The sequence below is a fragment of the Sus scrofa genome, chromosome 13 (genome assembly GCF_054392235.1).
Source record: "Sus scrofa isolate SSC_HxYL_T2T_F1_AM1 chromosome 13, Sscrofa_HxYL_maternal_Yorkshire_Landrace_v2.0, whole genome shotgun sequence".
In the NCBI taxonomy this organism is placed as follows: domain Eukaryota; kingdom Metazoa; phylum Chordata; class Mammalia; order Artiodactyla; family Suidae; genus Sus; species Sus scrofa.
The window spans coordinates 204,327,837-204,348,081 of NC_139395.1; positions in this window are offsets into that span (position 1 = coordinate 204,327,837).

The following is a 20,245-nucleotide window of genomic DNA, read 5'->3' on the forward strand; positions in this document are numbered from 1 at the left end:
CTCTTTAACTAAAGGATGTCTAGGGTCCCTGTTTCATTACAGAATAAAAGCTTCAATGACACATTAGCATAATATGTTTATGCTATAGATGCTACTTTCGAAATTGATCTTTGTACCAAGCATGCAGCTGAAATTTTGACAATATTAGGAAACCCAGGGTATACTCACAGCATTCTCAAAATGATTTTCCTTTACGCAATTTTTCAATTTATTCATTTAGAAAGTTGAATTTGTTGGTCAATAAATGGCATAAACAAAATTAATATCACAGAGTCCATCTCGATATGAATCAATCAGTTCTCTGAATTAATAAAAAAAAATCTGATCTAGCATCATAACTGCACCAAATCTTCAGGGAAAAAAAAATAAAGAAAAATTATTTCTTAGTTTAACTTTATTTCTTACAAGCATCAACTCTCCCTGATAGTAGAGCAACAAGAAAAGCCCATTGTATTAAGTACAGGGTTCTGACAAGTTTATTTAGACCTAAGAATAGAAATAACACAAGATCTAAAAAGGCTAAGTAAGAAAATCTCTTTTTTTTTTTTTTTGACATGATGGTCATTTTGAAAAATAATTTATTAATTTTGTAGACTAACACCCTAAAGCATTTCTAGAATATTGACAGACAATACCCAAAAAAGATTGAAATATATTAAAATCTTTAAAAATAGGTTGCTATGATTAATTTTCTAAGCACAAAAGTTTTCTTATATCAGTGAACAGAATAAAAAGTGACTTCTCTACCATTACCAAAATGTTAAATATTAATTAAGTTCAAATCCCACTATTTTCAAAGCAAATAGTGCCAGGCAGGAAATAAAACAATGAAAAAGATGCAGGATCTGCACTTCAGGTAGCTGAAGCTCTAGACACACAAGCACAGTTATGGAACAACACTATCTCACAATCAGAGATAAGCGTAAGGCAATGTGGGAGCACATTGCAAGGGCATTTTAGGTACCAGTCTCAAATTTTACCAAAAGCAAATATGGCAATTCATTAAATGTTAAAAATCAGTTGTCAGAGAAATTCACAGATACAGAGGTTGACTAAAAATACTTAATAATCAAATGTGAGTCTTATTTTAATTCAACAAATGTTACCTATATTTAAGGAGCTGCTGGGTATTATATGATCTGCTAATTATAGAGACCAAGAACAGCCCCAGCCTCAAAGAGCCCAGTAGAATTTTACATTAAAATTATTATTAAAAGAATACCATATAATACCACTTAAATGTGGACTCTAAATTGTGGCACATGTAAACCTAGCTACAGAACGGAAACACTCACAGACATGGAGAACAGACTTGTGGTTGTTGGGGGGCAGGGGTGGGGGCAGTGGGATGAACTGGGAGTTGGGGTCAACAGATGCAAATTATTACATTTAAAATGGATGAGCAGAAACAGGTTAAGATGGCAGAATAGAAGGACTGGAGCTCACTTTCTCTCATAAAAACAACCAAATTACAACCAAATGCTATAACCTTCAACCAAATGGACTAGAAACATCCAAAAAGATATTCTACTCCAGAAGACAAAGAGGAGGCCACATCAACATGGTAGGAGGAGAAATTATGTAATATAGGCAACCACATACTGGCTGGGTGAGCAGCCCACAGACTGGAAAGTAACCATTTCAGTTACTTACCTACAGGACTGGGAGTTCTGAGCCCCATGTCAGGTCCCCAAACCTGGGGATCTGGCACTGAGAGAAAGACCCCCCAGAGAATCTGGTATTAAAGGCCAGTGGGGCTTGTACACAGGAGCTCCACAGGAGTGGGAGAAACATTCCTGAAAGGTGCACATAGGCTTTCATGTGCACTGGGTCCCAGGACAAAGCAGAGGAGCTGTAAGAATCTGGGTCAGACCTGACTACAGTTCTTGGAGGATCTCCTAAGAAAACAGGGGATAACTGTGGTTCACAGGGGAAGGACATAGGAAGCAAAGGTCTCCAAAATATTCATCAGCATGTGTTCCTGTAGAGGTGGCCATTTTGGGACAATCTGGCCCACCCATCAGTGCTGAAAAGCCCCAGGCAAAACAATAATCCAGGTGGGATCACAGCCCCACCCTTCAATATACAAGCTGCCTAAAGACCACCACACATACACAGCTGCCTCTAATCTCACCTAGAGACAAAGACCAACCCATCAGAAGAATAGGAATCAGCCCCACCTACCACTGGGTAGGCATCAGTCCCTCCCATCAGGAAGACTACAGCAAGACCATGTACCAGTTTCAGCCACAAGGGGGCAGACATCAGCTGTAAGGCTGTATCTTTATTGTCAGCAAAAAGGAGAGCACACCAAAAACCTATAAAAATGAAAAGGCAGAGAACTCTAAGTCAGATAAGGGAGCAAGAAAACCCCCAGAAAAACAGTGATTTGGAGATTATCAAACCTTAGGCTGATGATGCTTAAGATGATGCAAGACATTGGAAATAAACTGGAGGCAAAGACTGATAATTTACATAAAACACTGAACAAAGAAATACAAGATTTAAAACTTAAGCAAACAGAGACTCAAAATACAATAACTGAAATAAAAAATTCTTTAAAGCAACCAACAGCAGAATACAGGAGGCAGAAGAACAAATAAGTGAAGTGGAGGCCAGACTAGTGGAAATCACTGATGCGTTAACAGAAAAGATGTTGGGAGACATGTTTCTACAATTTTTCTTATCTTCTCTGTTTCTGTTTTCTATGCTAAAAACTCCATCTTGTCCTTCTTTACTTTAACCCATATTCCTTCTTGGAAAAAAGTCACAGTGCTGGTAAATAACTTAAGCTTAAACACAAAGACCAAAAGGCATAAGTTATTCATGCGGTCAGCTGAATGAGGACATAATGCATTGGTCTAAGCATGCTGGACCTGTGCAGATAGGCACGATGTTTGCACAGCATGTTATGTCCTCTTAAAAATAAGAGGAAGATGAGCCTCATGGCCCCAAGGGGTTGATGCGGGGTCATCAGCAGGATGTGCATTAGCAAGGAGAACCGAGGTGCAAACCTAGGCATGCTGGGCTGCTGCAGATAGGCATGTCTTTTATGGAAGCACAATGATGAATCCCTAGATGCTATACATAGATAGCTGATGCCAGTCTTCCTCAATGCTAATGATTATTAAATGCCTAAATGTCAGAATAAAAGCTTAACCATCTACCAGCTATGTGACTTTTAAAATAATAAAAGAACTTTTAAAATAATGAAAGAACTAAATCCTGCACCTGCAACCCCCTCCTCACTTGATGTAATCCTAAAGAGCACAATAAAAGCAGTGTGGTTTCTTGAGGTGGTGGTCTTGGTCCCTGAGATCTTGAGCCCCCTGGTTCCCACATTTAATTAAGATAAATGTTTCTGCGTCTTGTTTTATGTTAACTTTTTCTTAAGTTCCAAGCACCCATTCTTCAGCCCTCACCTGCTGAGGCGATCTTCGCAAAAAGAGAAAAAAGGTTGAAAAGAAATGAAGACAGCCTTAGAGAACTCTGAGACAACATTAAATGCACCAACAGCCATATTATAGGGGTGCCAGAAGGAGAAGAGAGAGAGGAAGGGACAGAAAAAAATATTCAAAGGGACAATAGCCAAAAATTTCCCTTACATGAGAAAGGAACCACTCACTCAAACCCAGGAAGCACAATGAGTACCATATAAAATAAACCCAAGGAGAAAAACCCCCAAGACACGTATTTATCAAACTGACCAAAATTAAAGACAAAGAGAAAATATTGAGAGCAGCTAGAGAAAAGAAGTAAATAACAGACAAGGGAACCCCAATAAGGTCATCGGCAGATTTTTCAGGAGGAACTCTGCAGGCCAGAAGGGAGTAGCATGATATACTTCATGTGATGAAAGGAAAAAAACTCTAACCATGATTACTTTACCCAGCAAGGCTCACATATAGACTTGAAGGAGAAATCAAAAGCTTTATAGATAAGCAAAAGCTTAGATAATTCAGCAACACTAAACCAACTTTACAAAAAATACTAAAGGAACTTTTCTAGGCAGAAAAGAAAGGTCACAACCAGAAACAAAAATACCACAAATGACAAGGCTCACTGCATATATACAGTAAAAGTAGGAAATCATCCATGCACAAATAAGCTACCAAAATCAGAAACCATAAGAAGAGGAGGGTACAAATCTAGGACACAGGGGATGCACTTGCAATTAAGAGACCAACAACTTAAAACAATCTTAGGTGTCTATATATATATATACACACAATATATATATAGACACCTATATCAAAGATTCAGGGCAACTGCAAACCAAAAGTCTACAATTGATAAACAAATAAGAAAAATCAACTCAAATACAGCACTAAAGATAGTCATCAAACCACAAGAGGAGAAAACAAGAGAAGGGAAGAAAAAAGAGCAAGAAAAACAAATGTAAAGCAATTAATAAAATAGCAATAAGAACATACATATCAATAATTACCTTAAATGTAAATGGACTAAATGCCCCAACCAAAAGACATAGATTAGCTGAATGGATACAAAAACAAGATCCATATATATGCTGTCTTCAAGACACCCACTTCACTTCTAGGGAAACATACAAATTGAAAGTGAGAGAATGGAAGAAAATATTCCATGCAAGCAGAAATCACAAGAAAGCTGGAGTAGCAATACTCATATCAAACAAAATAGATCTTAAAGAATATTATAAGAGACAAAGAAGGATGTTACATAATGATCAAAGGATCAATCAAAGAAGAAGATATAACAACTATAAATATATATGCACCCAACATAGGTTTACCACAATATATAACAACCTTAAAAGGAGAAATGGATGATAACACAATAATAGTGATGGACTTTAACACCCCACTTATAGCAATGGACAGATCATCTAGACAGAAAACCAACAAGGAAACACAGGCCCTAAATGAAGCATTAGACCAGAGGGACTTAATAGATATTTTAGGACATTCCATCCAAGAGTAGCAGAATACATTCTTCTCAAGTTCACATGGAACACTCTCAAGGATTGATCACATTCTGGGCCACACATCAAGCCTTGGTAATGTTAAGAAAACTGAATCATATCAAGCATCATTTACAACCACAACGCTATACAACTGGAAATCAACAACAAGAAAAAAACTACAAAAAACACAAACACGTGGAGACTAAACAACATGCTACTAAACAACCAATGGATCACTGAAGAAATCAAAGAGGAAATTAAAAAATATCTAGAAGCAAATGACAACAAAGATATAACATTCCAAAACCTATGGGATGCAGCAAAAGCAGTTCTAAGAGAGAAGTTTATAACAGAAGCCTACCTCAGGAAATGAGAAAAAGCTCAAATAAACAACCTAATTTTACATCTAAAGCAGCTAGAGAGAGAAGTACAGACAAGACCTAAAGTTAGCAGAAGGAAAGAAATTATAAATATCAGAGCAGAAATCAATGAAGTAGAAATGAAGAAAACCATAGAAAAGATCAATGAAATGAAAAGCTGGTTCTTGGAAAAGATGAACAAAATTGATAAACCCTTAGCCAGACTTATCAAGAAAAAAATGAGAGAGAACTCAAATCAATAAAATTAGAAATGAAAAAGGAGAAGGGACAATGGACATCATAGAAATACAAAGGATCATAAGAGACTACTACATGCAACTATACGTCAATAAAACAGAAAACCTACAAGAAATGGACAAATTTTTAGAAGAGTACAATCTTCTAAGACTAAACCAAGATGAAATAGAAAAGATGAATGGACCAATCGCAAAACTGAAATTGAAACTGTGATTAAAAAACTTCCAACAAACAAAAGTCCAGAACCAGATGGCTTCACAGGCGAATTCTATCAAACATTTAGAGAAGAGCTAACACCTATCCTGCTGAAATTGTTCCAAAAAATTGCAGAGGAAGGGACACTCCCAAACTCACTCTTTTTTTTTTTTTTTTGGCTTTTTGCCATTTCTTGGGCCGCTCCCGTGGCATATGAAGATTCCCAGGCTAGGGGTCTAATCGGAGCTGCAGCTGCCAACCTATGCCAGAGCCACAGCAACGCGGGATCCAAGCTGCATCTTCAACCTACTCCACAGCTTACGCAACACTGGATCCTTAACCCACTGAGCAAGGCCAGGGATCGAACCCACAACCTCATGGTTCCTAGTCTGATTCGTTAACCACTGCACCACGACAGGAACTCCCCAAACTCATTCTATGAGGCCACCATCGCCCTGATACCAAAATCAGGCAAAGATACCACAAAAAAAGAAAACTATAGGCCAACTTCACTGATGAGCATAGATGCAAAAATCCTCAGCATAATACTAGCAAACCAAATCCAACAATACATTAAAAGGATTGTACATAATGATTGGGATTTATCCCAGGGATGCAGATTCTTCAATATCCACAAATCAATCAGTGTGATACACCACATGATCCTCTCAATTAAGAAGACTTTGACGATATCCAAAACACATTCCTGATAAAAGCCCTTCAGAAAGTGGGCATAGAGGGAACCTACCTCGACATAATAAAGGCCATATATGACAAACTCAGAGCTAACATCATTCTCAATGGTAAAAAGCTGAAATAATTCCTGCTGAGATCAGGAACAAGACAAGGATGTCCACTCTTTCCATACTATTTAACATAGTTTTGGAAGTCCTAGCCACAACAATCAGAGAAGTAAAAGAAATAGAAGTAAAAGGAGTCCAAATTTGAAAGGAAGAAGAAAAACTATCACTATTTGCAATGACATGATACTATACCTAGAAAATCCTAAAGATACTACCAGAAAACTATTAGAGCTCATCAGTGAATTTGGTGATGTTGCAGGATACAAAATTAATACACAGAAATTGACTGCATTTCTATATACTAACAACAAAAGATCAGAAAGAGAAATGAGGGAAATAATCCCACTTACCATCACATCAAAAAGAATAAAATACTTAGGAATAAACCTACCTAAAGACATAAATGATGCTTACTCTGAAAGCAATAAGACACTCATGAAAGAAATCAAAGATGACACAAGTAGATGGAAAGACATACCATATTCTTGGACCAGAAGAATCAATATTATCAAAATGACTATACTACACTAGGCAATCTACAGATTCAATGCAATCCCTATCAAATTACCAAGGATATTTTTCACAGAACTAGAACAAAATATTTTAAAGTTTGGAAGCACATAGACCCAAAATAGCCAAAGCCATCCTGAGAAAGAAAAACAGAGATGGAGAATCAGGTTCCCTGACTTCAGACTATACTACAGAGCAACAGTCATCAAAACCATATGGTACTGGCACAAAGACAAAAACATAGATCAGTGGAACAGGATAGAAAGCCCAGAGTTAAACCCATGCACCTACAGTCAACTAATCTATGACGAAAGAGGTAAGAATATCCAATGGAGAAATGACAGCCTGCTCAATAAGTGGTGCTGGGAAAACTGTACAGCCACATGTAAAAGAATGAAATTAGAACACTTCTTAACACCATACACCAAAATAAACTCAAAATGGATTAAAGACCTAAATATAAGACCAGATACTCTAAAACTCTTACAGGAAAACATAGGCCAAACACTCTCTGACATAAACCACACCAATATCTTCTCAGATCCACCTCCTAGTGTAATGACAATAAAAATAAAAATAAACAAATGGGACTTAGTTAAACTCAGAAGTTTCAGCACAGCAAAGGAAACCCTAAACAAAATGAAAAGACAACACACAGAATGGGGAGAAAATATTTGCAAATCAAGTAACTGACAAGGGATTAATCTCCAAAATTTATAAACAACTTCTGCAGCTCAATACCAAAAAATAAACAAGCCTGTCAAAAAATGAGCAGAAGATCTAAACAGACAATTCTCCAAAGAAGACATACAGATGGCCAAAAAACACATGAAAAGATATCCAACATCACTCATTATTAGAGAAATACAAATCAAAACCACTATAAGATACCACCTTACACCAACAGGAATGGCCATCATTAAAAAAGTCTACAAACAACAAATGCTGGAGAGGTTACAGAAAAAAAGGGAACCCCATTACACTGTTGGTAGGAATGTAAATTGGTGCAACCACTGTGGAAAACAGTATGGAGATTCCTCAGAAAACTAAAAATAGAAGTACCACTTGATCCATCAATCCCACTCCTGGGCATCTATCCAAAGAAAATCATGACTTGAAAAGACACATGTACTCCAATGTTCATTGCAGCACTGTATACGATAGCCAAGACATGGAAGCAACCTAAATGGCTATTGACAGAGGAGTGGATAAAGAAGATGTGGTACATATATGCAATGGAATATTACTCAGCTATTAAAAGGAAAGATATAATGGTATTTGCACTAACATGGATGGACATAGAAATTATCATACTAAGTGAAGTTAGCCAGACAGTGAGACACCAACATCATATGCTATCCCTTACATGTGGAATCTAAAAAAATGTCACAAAATGAACTTCTTTGCATAACAGATTCTGACTTGCCAACTTTGAAAAACTTATGGTTTCCAAAATGAGACAGGTTGGGCGTGGGGGGATATGCTGGGGGTTTGGGATGGAAATGCTAAAAAATTAGATTGTGATAATTGTTGTACAACTATAAATGTAATGAAATTCATTGAGTAATTTAAAAAATGGAAAATAAATGGTTGAGCAATGAGGTCCTGCTATACAGGGAACTTTATCCAATCCCTTCTGATAGAACATGATGGAAGATAATATGAGAAAAGGAATGTATATATACCTACGACTGGGTCACTTTGCTGTGCAGCATAAATTGACAGAACATTGTAAATCAACTATACTTTAACAAAAATTTTAAAAATTTACAACGACAACAAAAAGAATATGTGGAAGCCAACACCTGTGTTAGAAAAATTTAACAAGAGGTCAATCTTTGCCCTGGTATACATCCATATCATAAAACCCTGATCCTTTTGGAATCCAACTTTATTGTCATATTTACCAGTTGGTACCATTTTCTTCTTAACCCTCTTCTTGAAAGCTATTACATGTGGAAATGACACATCCTGCTTCTAAGGAAGTTTCCAGGAGAGTGTTGATTCTTAAGGGTTGTATTCATCTCAGTAAAACCAATCCATCAACAATATAATCTAAAATTTCTAAATTGGTCATATAAATAATGTTATCCATTATATGATATCTTTTCCAGATCACTTGATCTGATTTGAGATTTTTTTTTTTGAAAGTCACTATAAATTGATTCTGGTATTACAACTATACTGGATGAGCCAAGTGAATAAAGTCCACTTTTCCTATTATTTGTATTTGTACAGTGCTTAAACTACCTAACTCAGACGTTAGAGCTGAGAGGTATCCAAGGACAAGCATCTGAGTCCAGATTAATACGTTGTGCTCAAGCATCCTCATGCTATAAGGCTTATTTTTATATTACGGAAAATCCCATTTTTCTTTTGCAAATATACTATAAGTCCTGTTTAAAGAAAGGTACACGGACCTGGGTGAATATTTACAAGAGCCCTCCAGATTTAATCTAAAAGTATTAGCCTTTCTGCTGTGTGCTTATAGTACAACATAATAACCAGATCGACTACAATTAGGGCCCTGAATTAAAGGCAAGAAATGAGACATTTTGACAGCTCAGGAACATTGCATTTCACGGGGCTCTGTACACAGTGAGGTAGCCCAGGTGTTCCTGTAATTGCAGTACAATGGGAAAATTCAGTGCTCAATGGCCTTCAGAGTCTCTTGTGTGATGGGGTGTGAAGATCGTGTGTCAGCACTATCTCACTGCCATGACATGACACACAACTAAAAACACTTTGGACTTTTGGCTGTCCTAAATAAGGACAGTCATGTATATTGGGTTTCTTTATCATGCAGTCTTAGTTTCTGTGACTACTTACATGTCTTTTTACAAATACAGAAAGAAATATTTTCAGAGCGCTTGCTGACAAAAATTTACATTGTAATATCTTCCTCTTCTCATGTTAAAACAGTGTGCCTGGGACTTCCTGTTGTGGCACAGTGGTAACGAATCCAACTAGTATTCGTGAGAACACTGGTTCAATCCCTGGCCTCGCTCAGGTGGTTAAAGGATTTGGATTTACCGTGAGCTGTGGTATAAGGCACAGAGACAACTAAACCACATTCTTTTTCACTCCAATATATTGTTAGATATAATTTTTGCAGATTAACTAGGAAACTGGCAGAGAAGGGGTACATGGGTTTTTTGTTTTTTGTTTTTTGTCTTCTTGCCATTTCTCGGGCCACTCCCGCGGCATATGGAGGTTCCCAGGCTAGGGGTTGAATTGGAGCTTCAGAGCTGTAGCTGCCAGCCTACGCCAGAGCCACAGCAATGCAGGATCCGAGCCGCCTCTGCGACCTACACCATGGCTCACAGCAACGCCGGATCGTTAACCCACTGAACAAGGGCAGGGATCGAACCCACAACCTCATGGTTCCTAGTCGGATTCGTTAACCACTGCACCACGAGGGGAATTCCCTGGGTACACTGGTTTTGTTTGTTTGTTTGTTTGTTTTGTCTTTTCAGGGTCACACCACCGCAAATGGAAGTTCCCAGGCTAAGGTCAAATCGGAGCTGTAGCTGCCAGCCTATGCCACAGCCACAGCAAGGCAGGATCTGAGCCACATCTGCAACCTACACCACAGCTCACGGCAATGACAGATCCTTAACCCACTGAGCGAGGCCAGGGATCAAACCCTCATCCTCATGGATACTAGTAGGGTTCATAACCCACTGAGCCACAACAGCAACTCCAAGAAACTGTCTTTTTTTTTTTTTTTTTTTTCTTGTTTTTTCGTCTTTTTAGGGCCGCACCTGTGGCATATGGAGGTTCTCAGGCTAGGGGTCTAATCTGAGCTTTTGCCACTGGCCTACACCAGAGCCACAGCAACGCTGGATCCGAGCCACATCTGTGACCTACACCACAACTCACAGCAATGCCGGATCCTTAACCCACTGAACGAGGCCGGGGATTGAACGCACAACCTCATTGTTCCTAGTCGGATTCATTTTCTGCTGCGCCATGACAGGACCTCCAGAACTTTATCTTTTAACCAAAAAGTTACAGTGGACATCACTTTCCTTTCATTCCATAAGTATCATCATTCTCCTGCTCGAATGGCATAAGCCGTGCTCCTAATCTCTGACCTGTATGTGACCTTGAATTGTGCATAGAATTATCTCTTTTCAGAGAGGGAGGTTGGTAGTGAGCAAAAGAGTAATGATTTGGCACAAAAGTCAACCTGCCCACCTCACACTACAGATTAAACTAAATAATTTTATTACCTTGTCTCTGGCCACTGATGAGTCATAATTCTGAGCCATGTTTTCAGAATGACTTCCATAATGGAATTATTTAATTGCCAATTTTTGTTTAGTTGATTTTGGCCCACCACAGAAGAACATAGTGGAAGACAGATCGCCACTGGAAGGAAGGATATAGTCCAAGAAAAACTAGAATTGCTATTTAAGACGTTGCATCTTTCTCCATCTCCATTGGTGTGAAATTCAATAACCTGACCAGCCAAAAGGGATAATTACAATATGGAGGAGAGAGAAAGGTCATGCTATGTCTCTACTGCTCAGAATCATCAAGGTTCCCAAAGGCAACAGCTGTCACCCCAGCGTGACACTTTAGATGGGCCATAATCAACCTTATATTGATTCCCAATGTAAAACTGAACCAGGCTGGTCCTTGCACTGTTCTCAACATGCCCTGTTGTCAAAGGTAAACCATTCATTCTCTACTGCCAAATTTGTCTTCCTTGGGGAGGGAACTCTTCTAGCTTTAGGAATCTCAGCCTTTCTTCACCCTCTCACTCACTTCTTTTTCCTGGTGAGGGATAATTTACCATTTCTGAGATTGGAAAGAAAAATTAGGCACCCCCATTCAGGCTCCTGTCTCCTCCCTTGTGAACAAGCCTACCTGCCCAAAATGAAGCCGTAGTAGAGTGAGGCGCGATGCAATGGGAAGGCTGATCTTTGCTAACCAATTTGGGGATTTTCACTTTAGAAAACCCTTAACCACTAAGGAGCATTTTTTGTTTCCCTCTGCTTTACTACTGTCATATATTTCGATCAGTTCAGAACACATAGAGCGAGCAGCGGTGCTATTTCAGGCTCACCTCAAAGACCACAGAACTATATTTGTTTACAACTTGGTGTTCCAGGAGTTTCTGCCATCTGGAAGGCACTTCCTCGTTCTTTTCACCTTTTCCAAATCTATGCATCATTCAAGCATTTTCTCAAGTCTTAACTTCAACCACAAAACTTTCCACAGAGTAGCTGTGATCTTTAAATAATGCAATATGTGTGTGAAAGCAACATGCCCCAAACGGTAGGTATATACTGGGTGTAACTTTTCTTTTCTCTTCTTAGTCATTTATGTTTGTTAATCTTCACCACAGTTCTGGTTTGAATATCAAGTGGTGCAAATTTCTAGAAATCAGTTTGATGATATGCCCAAAGAACCATAGAATTAACCATGCCTTTTGACTTAAAACTCTACTTCTGAGACTCTATGCTGAGTTAGAGCTTAAACTGGTAAATATTTATATACCAGGATAAATTTACGATGATCACTGAGGACATGACTAAGTAAATCATGGTAACACCATAAAATGGATTGTTATGCAACATTTTAAAATTATACTAGCAAGGATTTAAAGATGATACAAAGTATTTTATACTCTTTTCCAATCTTGCCTCAGTGGTAATCTTTCTCCTTCCTACAAAATAATATAAAACTAAGTGTGCTGCTTTATTTTTCACTTCCACTCATATCATTTCTCAACATTGTATTTTAAGAGAATTTTTGAATATTTTCCATCATCAGAATCATCATCGTGATCATCATCTTAAAACATAAAATGACTTGTGCTTATGCTAAAAGCATTGCCTCATGAGGCTTTCCTTACACTCTGCCTTCTGGAAGTTTACAGTCCTAGGTAAATGACTACCTTGGATAATAAAATCTCAATAAGCATTTCTGGAGTAATTGGGCGAATGTTCTGGACTAGTATATAAAAAAAAGTCTAGGTATTAAGTCATCATTCAGTCAATATCTGACTAAATAAAGAAATGAGCAGTCATCTCCTCTTGCTAATTGGGTATAAATCATCCATTGTTTTTTCACTTTACTTCAGGAGACACTAATGTTCTGGCTTATGATTTCCTCAATGCTTGTTTTGTTCATTTCTTGTATGTTCATTTCAGGAAATAATCACCACTGGACCAGGCATGATGCCCTCTGTGACACCAGCTCTCATGCATGAGATGGAACAGAATGTCAGAATGAAGCAGGTAATCAAGTTATCAGTCGTGAACATAAAAGACATTAACTGTACCACTTCAGTATAGTTGTTCCACCCTGTCTGCATCTATTCAGCACAAAACATTTCTCTCTCTTAAGGTCCCTCAGAAACTGATGGATCATGTATGTCCAGAAACTTGACGTAAGTGTGCTCTTAGACCAAGATGTTAGAGAATCAGTGTTTTTCTTCTCTTAGATGGAAGCCACATGGACAAAGTTATCACCCCAAGAAGCTAAGTAGCCAATTCTTAGGTATATTCTGAAACCTACATTTTGAGACTTAAGTAAAGTTTAAAAATGTTAGATAGACTACTCAAATGTGTCATAACTCTTCTTATTTAAAAAAAGGAATTGCAACAGTTTTATGAGTCATTTCAACTGTAGTGGTATTAAGATGTTGTTGGTCTTAGAATTTTTTTTGCTGCATGTTAATGTAAGTGACCACCAACGTAAGTAAAGAAGCAGACCCAAGTTCCTGTTGTGGCTTGGCGGGAAATGGATCCGACTAGCATCCATGAGAACGCAGGTTCGATCGCTGTCCTCACCCAGCGGGTCGAGGATCCAGCATTGCCATGAGCTGTGGTGTAGGTCACAGACATGGCTCAGATATGGTATTGCTGTGGCATAGGCCAGCAACTACAGCTCCAACTGGACCCCTAGCCTGAGAACCACAGGTGCAGCCCTAAAAAAAAAAAAAAAAAAAAAGACAAAAAAAAAAAAAGACAAAAAAAAAGAATCAGTCTATGCTGCATGGTGTAAAAATATGCACACAAGTATGATAATAAATTTGATTACCTTTATTAACCATGAATGACTATTCTATTTTTATTTCATTTGAATCTTTTTATATTATTATTGTACCTCTTCTTTGAATGTAAGAAAGTATTCTTTAAATGATACATTGATCACTACCAACATAGGTCAGATGACAAGGCCTAAATAATATGGCTCAAGTTTGTCTGCTGAAGTGCAGGTGTCACAATGCCTGGCTGCCCACTCCCTTATCAAGTTTACTATCAAGTTTACTTTCCCTTGCATCTAATCTTTCCCAGATAGCTCACCTATTTTCCTAAATAGAACCACATTAGTCATTAGCATCCAATAATCCAGGAAATTTTTTTTTTTTTCAGATAAAAGGCACTTCCTAGAAGATCACAGCATTTGACTGAGCTTATATTTTCTATCTACTCAGGGTTCTTTAGAGCCTTAGAAAACCCTGACAAATCACCTTAAATATTGTCTATTGGATTACAAAAAAAACAGCATGCGTTAAGAATAACTTCCAGTATTTAATCCAATGAGTTAATCTACTTAAATATTTAAATATTAATTTTTTTTCATTTTCTGAAGCCCCTCCAAAATCTGAGATGCTGACCCACAATTATAAATTCTATACATAGTCTAAGCTTTTAAAAAGCTATTTACAAGACCTTAGTGAACAATTGTTCCATGACAGTATCATTCTTTGGAAAGCAGAAAAGACTTTCAGGAAAGCTCTATTAACATGAATTATTAGACCCTGAATATATCATTTGTGTTTCAGGTAGAATAGACTGAGATAGGAAAAGATCACCTTTGGAACAGAGTGATACTAACCAAATTCATGGAAGAATATATAAATCAGATGCCAGTTTATTAATATACATTGAGAAGTTCAACTACCAAAGAAAGCAAATACTCATATTTGTTAAGCAATAAACTGTCTACCTGTGGGTGTATTTATTTACACTGAAAGATAAATTATCACATTATTTGGTCAGTATGGACACAGAGAAGGGAGAGTTAGACTATTTTTATGTTGGTATCTTCAAGCAATGTCCACTGTATGTAACCTTTTATGGTTAGATCCTTGAGTTATTGGGTTAAAAATTTCTTCTCTAAACAAAATGTAGGAAAAACACTGAAAAGTTATGACTACATTTTACTTTTTAAGATCACTTTCTCAATTTTTCTATAAATAGGAAATACTCAAAGGATCATATTTTATTGTGGGGGGTCAGGTTTTTTTTGCGGTTTTGGGGGGCTTTTTTTGTTTGTTGTTGTTTTTCTTTTCTTTTCTTTCTTTTTTTTCTTTGGTTTTTGTTTGTTTGTTTGTTTTGGTCTTTTTAGGGCCACACCTGTGGCATATGGAAGTTCCCAGGCTGGGATCAAATCGGAGCTGCAGCTGCTGGCCTACACCACAGCCACAGCAAAGTGGGATCCAAACCAAGTCTGAGACCTACAACATAACTCTTGGCAACACAGGATCCTTAACCTACTGATCAATGCCAGGGATTGAACCTGCATCCTCAGTGATACTAGTTGGCTGCATAACCCACTGAGCCAAGACAGGAACTCCTAGTTTGGTTTTTACAGATACTTTTTTCATCAAGTACATTCTTGCTATATTGCTATATCTCTTTTTGGTAATTGTGTTGTGTTCCTTCTGTAGATTGCCTCCCTTTTTTGTTATATCAGCGCTTAATTTATTTTTACTTATTTATTTACAGCTCAGATACCCTTAAAGATATAATAACATGACAGACATTTTCCTAGAAAAACTAATATAGTACATGCACACAAAATTTTGCACATTCTCTAAAGTGTTTGACAGGAATCCAAAAGTTGATTTATGTACTGCAGATCTGTCAAACATGGACTGTCTTACCTGTCTAAACCTGACCATACTTATTATTTTCAGAATAATAAAAAATTTCAGGACACAAAAAAGCAAACATACAATTTGACTTTTACATAATTCACCAGATTCAGTGCCAAGCCAATGCCTAGCTGTCATCTGAAGGCAGAAGGAGTCAGAGATGTTGTCCAGTGTAAGCTACAGATATTCCTTGGCCTATTTGAAGGATGAAGGAGAGCAAGAAACAGGGTTTTATCTGCAGCTTCCATCAAAGGGAAAATCTGATCTTAATCCTCTTCATGCTTTATTACAAACGGGAGTCATGGATCATAATGATTCACCTCCCCTGGGGCTCTAAGGAACAAGGAAGGCAGGTTTTATCTTATTCTATATAAAAATGGAAAGCTAGAAGACACAATTTTTAAATAGAGATCATTTCATCACTAGTCATTGGACAGTACGTGTTCTCTTCCACCATTATAGTAATTCAGCCTGTTTTTAGAAAGCACATAAAGACCTTGATGCCGTGTGTTGAGGGAAAAAATGCGATGGTCACTATTCCATTTATTTCCCAGGAAACTGTGGTTCCAGAGGATCTCCAGGCCCACACAGAAGACTTCTCAGGGTCTCCCACAATAGCATTCCCAACAGAAGTGGATTTTTCTTAATTTTATTAAGACAGTAGAAGTTTGGAGAATATCTTATTGGATCCTTTTATTTCTCTTCTTTTCCCTTTTATTAAAAAGTATTGGTGATGTGTGAATATATCAAATTAATTTTTCAAATGGTGCCTAATTTCCAAGTTGGTTAAATTGATGACTTTTCAGATGCTTCATATCATTCGAAGAATTAATAATAAAATATATATTTCTCTTCCCCTAAAATAAAATAAAATTGAAAGTTACAATATAAAAAACCTTAGTGGAGTTCCATTGCGGTGCAGTGGGTTAAGGATCTGGCATTGTTACTGCAGCAGCTCAGGTCACTGCTGTAGCACAGGTTTGATCCCTGGCCCAGGAACTTCCACATGCTGCATGTGCAGCCAAAAAAAAAAAAAGATTAGGAAATGGGATTTGCAGTGTCTCTGGAGTACTGGGAACTGGAGGGTGGGGTGGGGACAAGTGTTCTTTTTTGGTAATCTCCAGCCATTTGGAAATCCTGGGACAGGGGTCAGATCCATCCAAGTTGCAGTTGCAACCTAAACAGCAGCTGCAGCAATGTTGGATCCTTAACCCACTGTGCCTGGCCAGGCATCAAATTGGAGTCATACCACTCCCAAGACACCACAGATCCCTTTGGGCCACAGTGAGAACTCTGGGAAGTGGGTTAGATCCCCAGCTTGGTGCAATGGGTTGAGAATCTGGCATTGAGCTGCTTCAAGGGTTGCAACTTCAGCTCGGTTGACTGGGGAACTCCATATGCCTGAGATGTTCAAAAAAAAGAAGCCTTGGTGATGGGCATGTGGTATAGGGCAATGAGACAGATATGTAACCTATTTGTAAATGCTTTTTAGAAGACATCATGCTGGGTTTCTCTGCCTCCATCATAGCTATCACAGTCTTATTTATAGATTATCAACTTATATTTTTGAGTGTATTTAGTAACTTGTCTCTATCTCACCAACCTCATCTGTTTGGTCATAAATGCTATAACTAGTCTTTCTTTCAGGGGTCAGAAAGCTATATTCTCCCCTCCACACTTTAACTGGGTCTGATTTGCTATCCTTTTTGTTTTTGATTTACTGCTCTTTCTTTTAACTTAGCAGACCTAGAATTTTTCAGGCATCCAATTGCATTTTGTCTGTGAAAAGTACAGAATTCTGTTGACTTTTGTATGCTTGATTATACTTCTATTAAATTAAAGAACATTGCCACTTTTTAGGTAAAATAAGGAAAAATGTTGGCAATTGAAGATGGCTCATCAATAATTTCTTCTGTCTATTTGAAAAAATATTGAAGAATTTTGTGAGACAAATGTAGGCCAAATGCTTGACAAATAAAGGCTTTTCTATGAGCTATTTTAAAAATATTATTATTATTGTTATTGTCTTTATTAAATCAATCCAGTACTATCTGTAAGAAGAATTTGATGTAATAATATTTCGGGTATTCTTCTCCAGCATGTGTGTACAATGATTGAATAGCCATTTTATACTGAGACCTCTGAGGATATAATTTAACATACTTTTGTCAGTCTAAACTTATTTTTTAAATTACCAGATTTGAATATTTATCATCTTCAGGCTACTTGTTCAGTTATATTTTTATCCAGACATGTTCACGAACTGACGTTATCCCCTTTACAATAATATCCCTCAGCAGCATACATGTTCTTAAGAAAATAAGGTAAAAGAAAATGTAAAGGTCCAGATATATTAGGTGTTCTAAAATATCATATTGCAAACATATCAAATATTCTAGCTTATCATTATTTCTATTCAAATTGTCAATGATCAAACCTACAGGCAAAATCCTCTTCAAATCCTTTTTGAATGATTCCCATGTTCTTAAGCTATCTTTATATCATTATAATATTTAAAAATCAGTCTCCAAGGATACAGAGGAGAAGGAGAATTAATGGTTTTCTCATTGAACTTGTGATTATTTTCCTCATTCTGATCAGTTTCAGACCTTAGGCTCATGACAAGTATTTATGATGAGTTGATTTAGGCAAAAATTTCATGGCAAGGATGAAGTAATTTAAGGGCCAAATTAAAGGATTTGCTAAATTAACTGTGGATTTATTTTCTTATTTGAAACTTCAACGATTGCTTCAGTTAATGAAGTATTGTCATAGAAAATGGGTGGCTTTGGAAACAAGCTTGCCATTGCCATAGTTAATTCTCACTTGGAACAAGCACAGCATTCATCACATTTGGATGGTGCTCTAGCATTACTGTGTCAGAACAGAAGGAAGGCATGATTGACAAAATGTTTATGTGACAGATACATTCACCATATAAATACACATTTGATGAACTCAAAAATTAACTTGCTGTCTGGAACAGTGGTGCATATTTTAAAAGACCAACTTTTGCAGAAAGGCTCTTTTCCCCTGCTCATTTCAGTGACAAAGAGAATAGTAACATAAAGCTCATATACCAAAACAAAATGATTTGCTTTATTCAGTCATTTCAAACAATCGATGGCTGGAAATAGCAGGAAACTGAAGGCCAGACACTTAAATTCCAGTAACATGCAAGGAGGGAATTTTCTTTTTCTTAAATCCGGGGTGGAAAGCCAAACCCTTCTGTTTAATGTTAATGTCTGTTAACAAGTGTTACTGTTTTACGGAATCTTAGATGTTACTTTCTGTTTACCATCTTAAGTATGCATACATATTTTTAACTCTTTTAGTCTTTAGAATTAGCAATGAGCTTATACTAATTGAGCCACATTTCCAATTTCCCTGATTCTCAGTTTCTGGTCCTTAACTCTGTCTCTTTTCTTTATGCTTCTCAGAGGATGGTCCAACACGTCCTGCTCCCTTTGCAATGCTCAGTTGTGCTGCTTCGCAGTTTTATCATCCTGCTACCGCTGTTAACAAATGATTTCAGAAATAAGTGGCTTAAAATGATTGTCACTTAAAGCTCATGAATCTATAGGTTGACTGAGTGGTTACGCTTACTTGGGCTATGCTTGTTTGCTGCCATGTGGGCTTATTTATGTATGTGCAGGTCAGCTGTGGCCTGAATCTTCTGAGTCTCACTCGTATGTCTGTGGCAGATGGCTGGCTGTTGGCTGGGCAACAGGGATGACTGGGCCCATGTCTCTCATCATCCAGCAGGCTAGTCCAGGCTTTCTCTCACAACAAGCAGCAAGCAGAAAGAAACTTGCAAGATCACCTGAAGCTTAAGCCCAGAACCCTAGAACTGGTGCATTTCAATTCTGCCACATTCTTTTGGCCGAAGCTGGTCACAAGGCTATCCTAGATCCTAGACAAAGGGAGCTAGACTGCCTTTTGATGGAAGAAGCTACAAGGTCACACGGCAAAATGCATAACACATGTAATCAACTAGAAACTCTTTTTGCAAACACCCAATAGCATCTCTCTACCATTACCACAAATATGTTTATTCCACAACTTTAAAACTAATGGGCTTTGTTGACTAACTTACAATAGAGAGAGAGAAAGCCAGCCTAGAAACCGAATCAAGGAACAAAGCCAAAAGACAGGAGAAAAGTTGTCATTCCATCAGTTTAATAGCTGGGCATCTTAAATATTCAAAAAAGCAAAATAAAGCCCTCTTCATGCTACTGCCTTTGAAGTGAGTCCACATCCTACTGATGATTGTTTGAGA